Genomic DNA, 8,918 nt, shown 5'->3' on the forward strand with positions numbered 1-8,918 from the left:
CAGCTAAATAAATTACACTTTAATATATATTCCCATAAAAATTATTTTATAATTATAATTTAATCATTTAAATTATAATGATATTTTCAGAACATCACTGAATTTGACTAAACGCAGCCTTGGTGAGCATAAATCTCTTATTTTAAAAACATTTTTTTTTTAAATCAAATAGTGAGATATTTTGTTAAAGCACATCTTTTCTATTTAATACAAGTTATAGTTACCATAAAGGGGAAAGAATCAGTAGTTCACATGACTTTTGTGTTGTGTTCAAAATCTTTTGAAGCCAAACGAACGAACTGAAATCAATATTGAAAAAGCTGAGGATGAGAATTCATGTTGATTTTTCAAAATGATCATTTTGAATGAAATATTATAAACCAATAGCCAAGTTTAGCAACTAAATGAAAAGGCATGACACCTCATCAGACACCTGATGATACCAAAGTGCAATGCTTATGTCATTAATAGTTACATAGTCCATGCATATATTGCTTTTTAGAGGATAATAATACAGGTAAAATAACATTTTATTTAAAACTACCATGATGAAATCTATATGTTTAATAGAACTTTGTCATTTGAATAATAACAATATATTGTCATTGCGGAGATTAAAGTGAGATTTGTTGCATTCCAGCAGGCTATATTTTCTTCATCTTTGTTTTGGGGAGAAATGTGACCCAGAATAATCTTGAAATTCACACAGGTCTGGGATTTGAGAATTACATTTTAGTTCACCACTCCACCACCCATCACTAGTAAGATCTCTGATGAATCAGACTTTATGTGAAGACTTTAGCAGCACAGACACACAACACACATTTTACTTTGAAAATCTGCTGTGTCATATCACAGCAGCAATTCAGACTCAAATGCAATCTTAAACGATGATGATGATTCAGGGTTTTTTATTGAATATGACTCATGAAAAGACAGATTTCCAAACCAGGGTGTGTGTGTGTGTGTGTGTGTGTGTGTGTTCTTGACACGGTCAGAATGAGACAGCAATTTATAGACACAAATCTCTGCACAATGGCACTGATTTACCCCACATCTTTCAGTCCAGCAAGTGTTGCATCAGAAACAGGTGACAATCACACACTTGTACAGACGCTTCTGTGATAACTGTTCATGTTGTTTTTCTTATCAGTCTCCCTGTGAATTAGCATTACATAACACATAGGGAAGTTTTCTTCAGTAATGTTGTATGAGGCAAACCCTGTTATGAAAATGCCCAAATCTCCCAGAGGAGAATGACTAAACTGCTTTGAGCTGATAGAAAGAGTTAACTTACATAGCAGTGGTTCGTGCAGCTACACAAACGTGAACAAGTCAGGCTTCAGTCTATCAGGAGTTTACTCATATATCTGATCCTGGAGCACAAAACGTGCATAAGGGTTGATTTTTTTAAAATAAGGTGTATGCATCTTCTAAAAGCTGACTAAAAATGCTTTCCATTGATGCAACCATTTGAAAATCTGGAATCTGAAGGGAGCAAATTTTTGTATTTTTAACAATTAATAATAATAAAAAAAGATCTAAATATTGAGAAAAACATCTTTAAAGTTGTCCAAACGAAGTCTTTTGCAATGCATATTACTGATCAAAAATTATGTTTTGATTCATAATTATATTTATGGTAGAAATGTACACAATATCTTCATTGAACATGATCTTTATTTTAATATCCTAATGATTTTTGGCATAAAAGAAAAATCAATAATTTTGACCCATACAATGTATTTTTGGCTATTGCTACAAATGTACCCCAGAGACTTAAGACTGCTTTTTTTGCAGTTGCATGCATTTCTAATCAGGACTGCATTATGTAAACTGTCCAATTTATAACTAAAGTATCTTATTTTAATTTTTGAAATTAAATGATTATTTATTATGTAGCCTATGCTTTACTAAGTTACATGGCTGGACTGGCCATTGGGCATAACGGGCATTTGCCCGGTGGGCCGACGTCCTTTTAGGGCCGATATCTCATACTCATACTTTTTTTTTTTTTTTTTACGGCCCATAAAATTTGTAGTGTTAGTTTTTTTTCTGACAGACCAGCCCATGAAACACGTAGATCAGCGGCCCATTGGCTCTTTTCTTGATTGACACTGGGCTGGCCCAATCACAACTTTAAACGAGTGAGCGAGCGGCAGCAGTGTCAGTGTGTATCTGTAAAAAAAGATGGAGAAGAAACGCAAGGAATGTGCAGATAGCGTGAAAAAATAGAACCAGGCCCTTAAAGCAGACAATGTAAACTGTGTCAAAATATATGTTTTCTGACCTTCATCAGCTCCTGTGGCAGATGATGATAGTGAGGACGGAGGATCAGGAGAGAGATGAGAAAGTGTAGAGCCTGCGGTAAGCATAACTACTTTCAAAACACTTAGGCCATGTCATGAGTGTAGATTATTTCCACATCTGCATAGTTGACAATTACCGCAATTCACTAGAAATTTAATAAGAGTACATGTTTTCCGCCAAAATAAAAGCTTGATGCAGTTTGCGTCAAAATAAAAGATCATGTGCTTATCTCTTTCAAGTATAGAAATTGGTACAACTAATTAAGAAAGTTTCCTTTATTTTTTTGTGCATTTGTTTTACAAAATATGGCTATTACTGTCATTGGATTAATATTATAACTATTATTATGTATAGGTGTAATGTAAATAGACACTGTAACTAAAAGAGGTTTGTATTTTTCTTTGTTTAATTTGCACACTGAATATGGGTTGGAGCTTTTAATTTTGAACTCTCAAAGTGCACCAGATTAATTAATTTAACATTAAAATGCACAAAATTTTCTCACGGGGGGGCATGCCCCCGAACCCCCCTAGAAGGACCGAGGACACACCACCATAGTTTTAACAAAAATCCTGTAAGAAACACTGGTATTGCTATGTCAGAGCCGCTTATAGCTTGTTTTAGGATTCACCGCTGTGGAGTATAGTTCAACTGTATTAATAAATATAAACTTTTGACTTATTTCATCTGTTAACTCTCACTCTTTCCTATACTCACTCATTACATGGCATTAGTGGTTTTAATGAATAGGAGTTGGTATGCATATAATTAAGGGCGTGCAAAGATGGGTGGTGTTTATGATCATATAGTGGCCCGGTCTGGGCAAAAATGCCCGGGCCGATTTTTTGTCCCAGTCCAGCCCTGCTAAGTTATTAAATAAAACATTTATAATCTTAATACCAAACTGCACCAAATTAATACCAAATGCTTTTCGGCAAACTTTGCAGTTCGCATTATATAGTGCCTGGAAAGATCCAAATTGATAACTTTTTCCCCATTCAGTCTTATATTTGGAGAACCTCTTGCATTAAACGAGTGGACATCAACTTTACGGTGCATGATCTCAAGACTCCGTTATTGAGACTACTTATTGTGATATTTATTTTTCTTTATTTGCTATTAGTATTCTCCACACTGCAAAAGCCTATGTAAAACGGGACAAATCGCATCCTGTATTGATTTGATACGAGACGCTTCATTTTACCTTCAAAAAGGGCACAATTCTGTATTTTATGTGAGGGGAGGCAACCATATGGAAACAGTAACTCAAATAACCACTTGTTACAACCGAGGTTTGCAGAAGGCTGCTGCTGGTGTAATGGTGAGGGGATATTTTAATTGCACACTTAGTACCAACTGAGCATCGTTTAAATGCCTCAGCCTTCTTGAGTATTGTTACTGACCACATTTATCCTTTCATTACCACAGTGTACCCATCTTGTAATGGCTGTTATCAGCAGGATAACACACCATCTCAAACTGGTTTCTTGAACATGACAATGAGTTCACTATATTGGCCTCCTATAGTCACCAGGAGCCACTATGTTAAGTCTGTCTCAAGAAGTAGTTTGACCAGCAAGCAGTTAGCCAAGAGGTAATGAGTCTTTTTTTCCTGATTTAAATTGGGCCAATCTTCCTTTTTGTGTCTGACTTTAAAAATGTATGAGATGACTAACTTCTATTGTGTCAGAATGGACCACAATCTCTGAGGAATGTTTCCAGCACTTTGTTGATTCCCATGTCATGAAGAATTAAGGCAGTCCTAAAGGTAAAAAAGGGGTCCAATCCGGGTCCTAGTAAGGTGTCCCTTATGCTGTGGAAAACATGAACTTTACCTTAGATTCATGCGTTGTTGTTCTCGAGTCACTTGTTTGTCCTGGACAGTTAAACTGCATGTTCTTCTTCAGAAAAGTTTTCCAGGTCCTGCACCGTCTTTGTTCATTGTCTTCATCCTCAAACCCTTCATGGTGTAATATGTCACAAAGGATGCTTCCAGAAAGGTTTGAACTTCAAATAAAGAGTTGAGCATTGTGTGAAAGGCTCTTAAGTGACTGTAATTAGTGAACTGTAAGTTGCTGTGGATAAAAGTGTCTGCTAAATGCCTGATACTTGCTTGTAGTGAATGCAGGAGTGGCTTCCTCATGGTGAAATGCTTTAAATCAGATCTCTGCTAACACCTCGAGTCATGTAAGGTTCTTTCTGTTTTAATGTGGAAAGAGCAGAATTTTCAAAAATCAGCATTCTAACGTTGTCTCAAAATGTTGATCCATGACAATCAGTCTAAAATGAGTTGCATATTAATTTTCCAATCATATACATGGGTGAATTTCAAGACAAGGTTGGTATATTCTTTAAGATGTTTTTAAATTAAGTATCTTATCCTCACCAAAGCTACATTTTTGATGAATTTTGAACTGTAGCGTAGGTTATACATTTTCTTTATGAAACAGTATTACAAATATTCCACTTTCAAAAGGATTTATTTTCATTTTGACACCGATGTTTGACAGTGGTCTAAGGAAAGACACATTATACAACACCAACCGAGAAAAACGAATCGCAAGCCTACCAAATCAATGCATTCTGCTCAATACAAGTGTTTAATTGTAATCAAGGTGAATATGAAGCAAACGGCCAGTAGCATTTGCGTTAATGAACCATAAAGATGCAGACCTGAAAAAAGTATATAAATTCATATTTTCAATATAATAATAAATCACCTTCTTTATGATGATTTCTAAACACGCTGACCAGCAGAATCTAATATGCACATAACATCATGAATAAGAAAATAAATATAATCTTAAATAAAGTCTCTTCTCTGTTTTGGCACTGATTGTCATCTCTTCTACATACTGGATCTATATACCCGCATTTCATCTAATAATAATAATATTTTCATCCAATAACATTCCCTTTGCATGCTTATGTAATAATTTTTCAGAATAAAATAATCATACAAATAAATGATCCAACCAAAATGATTTAAAGTATCATACACTCGCACTTGCCAAACATTTATTTGGCTTTAAAACGAAAATTAATTTTCCAATACTGCATCTTATTCATATTAGCTTTAAAATTTCATATGGTTAATTGAGTATAAAAATATAACGAGTATCAACAGGCCTGATCCTGGTTTTGTTTTCTTTTGGCAACTTTCACCGTTGCTAATGAAACTAGGTTTGAATAAAACATCGCTGTGCAAAACTCACTGTTTAGTGGATGCTTGGCCATTGATATGATGCTCTATTACCATTGATAGGGAAAATCAATAAGTCTGATCATAAACAAATGTTAATAAATAGCACATATCCTAATGTGGTGCCATTCATTTTCAAAGAGAGTGAATAGAGTTCTGTACCAAAGCCAAGGGTTTGTTCAAAATACCAACCCTATAAATGAGCAGTTAATAGAAGTGATCATTGCATTAGCAAACACCACTAATAAACATGACATGCGGCAGGCTTTCTGTGCTTTACATGAACCATGTTAAAACAGGATCAGCCTTGAGAAGTGTGCAGTGTGGGTCCTACAGAAAATAGAGATTACATACCTAAAACACATTACAAATATCAAGAATTAAGCTGCTTCCAGTTTGGTCAAAAATGCGGTTTTCTAGCTAGAGACTTTTAATTTATAGTTTTTCTAATAAAAAGCATCTTGTTCCAGAATGCCTGATTGTGATTTCCAAACATACTCCAACAGCAAACTACAAAGAGTTGTTAAAAAAAGTGTTGAATGTCAAAGGACAACTGTTTTGAATGTCTCCCATCGCCCATATTCTCTCTAGAAGTGACGCTTCTTGACAATATTCTCTACAATATTGAAAGGTGGCAGGCCACACGATACTGTGATTACCCATGACATGTTCATGCAGAAAACACGCTTACACTCTCACTCAGCTAACCATGTAAACAGTGAGACGGCACGCCACGTGTCCTAAGGCTAAGTAGTCATTGTACGAAATTTTCTATGGGTTACGAACTACTAATCCAATAGACTACGATATCGGAGCACTTAGTAGAGCCCTGTAGACGACGTCAAAACAGATACTGTGACCCAAAGGGGTTGAACTGGAGACAAAAGACAAGATGAGGAATGAGAGAAGAGAAGGGGGCGAGAGATCTTACCATGTAGGATCAATCCCAGAAAGCCCTAGACAACACATACGCTAGGATTGCTACCACAAGTACAGTCATGATACAATACTAGACACAAATCAGACTAGAGATCAGATAGAAACCATGCAATCACTGTTTACAGTCAACATGAGGTCATGAAACTGATGCTGTTTGCTTTCTCAAAGCACAATTCTGGTTTATAAAGGGGTTCAAACTGACAGTGTTGCACTGACAAAGTCTTGGCGAAAACGCTGTCTACGCAACAAAGTTGAACACAGTTTAACTTTATGCAAATATGCAGCAACATTATGTTGCTATGTCTGTTAAGATTGGATAATACAGGAACGCCTAGCATCTAACAGCACAGCAATTTGGCAGCTCCTTCGATTTAAGCATGAATGCACTTTAAGAGGCTGTTCACACAGAATGCGTTTTGCATTCCTCTGCACTTCTTTTCCAATGTTTTTTCTACATAAACCTGCCCTAGACTGACATTTCTGACCAATGCATCTTTTTGCTGCATCTCACATATTTTTTTAGCATTCTAAACACATAGCACTGAAGTTAGAAGTTATTCATGTCTCCAGACCTTGTGTTTTTATTTTTCATGCCACTGTTTTAAAAAGCAGAACCACATTATTTGAACCAGCCCTTATAGTGCAAAAGTCACTGCTTGAATGCAACATTAAAAAACATTTTTTGTTTGTATTCTTCCATCAAATTTTATTAAAAAGTTTGTAGAAAGTTCCAAAAGAGGGCTGTTCACACAGAATGCATTTTAGCATCCCACTGCGTTTCTTTTCCAATGTTTTTGTATGTAAACATGCACAGATGTTTTTGACCTTGTGCAGCTTCTCTGAGTTTTTAAACACAAAAACGTATTTTGTGTGAAGTGACCCTTATAGTGCAGGGTTCATGAACGTTACATAAAAAAAAATTGTCTTTATATTCTTCCATAAAAATGTAATGTGTCTGATATACGTTTATTTCACAAAGCACCAGTCGATAACGTCCTGGATTTCTTTTCGCTGACTTTCCTGTTTTGCTCTGAAATACATGATGCAGGTCATAACTTTGAAATTATTTTCGAGAACATTTACCACAGGAACATGACGGCACAGCAGTCACTACTTTGGGAGCAACAGATATCTTCACTGTCCTATTATATCGTAAAACGCTAAGAGTTGGTTAAGACGGTAATCCACATGAATAATATACAAACTGTGCTGCGTTAGCTAAGAGTCATCCCTTCATTTGTGAACCTGAGGAGTGTACATATTTGCATTTTCAGAGCATGTGAATATTATCAAACACCATTCACTGTGCTGACAACAGCATGTCACCTTTAGCAGACGTCTTCTATGGCAGGACACTTTAAAATCATGAGCTCTGCTCCAAATCCTAGGGAACTGCCTCGCTCTCTACTCTCTACCTAACAAGGCAGCATCCTAAGTGAAATGTAAGTCTGTTAATGCACCACTTCACAAGAGCAACCTGACTAATGCATGCATTTGATTCCCTCAGACAGGGTCAGGTTACTCTGATGTAGAACGTTTATGTAGCACACATAATTATTGCCTGAAATAGAGCTATTTTTCAGATTTTTCTAAATATTTTTAGAGTGCATTCTGGGATTTCTCTTTTTTTGAGGGGTGCGTTGATGTGCTAAGGAGAGATATCTTTCCAGACAGCATCAAATCTAGGAGTCTGGACTGAATCTACAGCTATGTTTCCATCCAACTATTTTTATGCACATTTTGGGATATCTCATTAAAAACGCCAAGATGTGCATAAATTCCAAAAATGTGCATAAAAACGTACGTGCTCTGTTGAATTAGATACATTTTTGTATATATAAAATACGACAGAGATACATTTGCAGATTAGATACACTGATGTGCATCAAAAAAGTCATGTGACCTTGCACAAAAAAGTCTATCCTCAGAACTGTTTCACAATTGCATTTCCAAACAGCAGACATCTGCCTTCAAATGCATGACTGCATTCATTGCATTCTGTCTGCATGCTCTGAGGCACAATTTATCATATAAAAAAAAAAGAAAGCAGAGGCTTCTCGAATTGCAGAAAATTACCTTTTTCTTAGTGATATTCGGTGCCACTTCATCAGGAAGTGACGATTTTGTTTTCTTTGTCACGCTGGATGGAAACAGTGCTTTATTCATGAATGTTTTATGCGATATACCAATTTTGCATATAAGTTAAATTTAGCAAATTTGGATAGAAACATAGCTTACAGCTCAACTAGTGTTCACAACAGAGCACTGGAAAACTTAAGAGGATCTGCTCCAATAAATCCAATAAGAACCAGATGGAAGAAACCCATATGAATCAATTAACATGTATACCTAAGATTATTTCTTAGTTTTTGTGCAGTTTGAGAGGATCAGGAGAAGAAGAATATGAATAGAATGACTACACAGAACAGGCACAAACAATTTAGTCTGCCCTCTTTTTGTGTTTGTT

The sequence above is a fragment of the Carassius carassius genome, chromosome 4 (assembly GCF_963082965.1).
Source record: "Carassius carassius chromosome 4, fCarCar2.1, whole genome shotgun sequence".
NCBI classification, from domain to species: domain Eukaryota; kingdom Metazoa; phylum Chordata; class Actinopteri; order Cypriniformes; family Cyprinidae; genus Carassius; species Carassius carassius.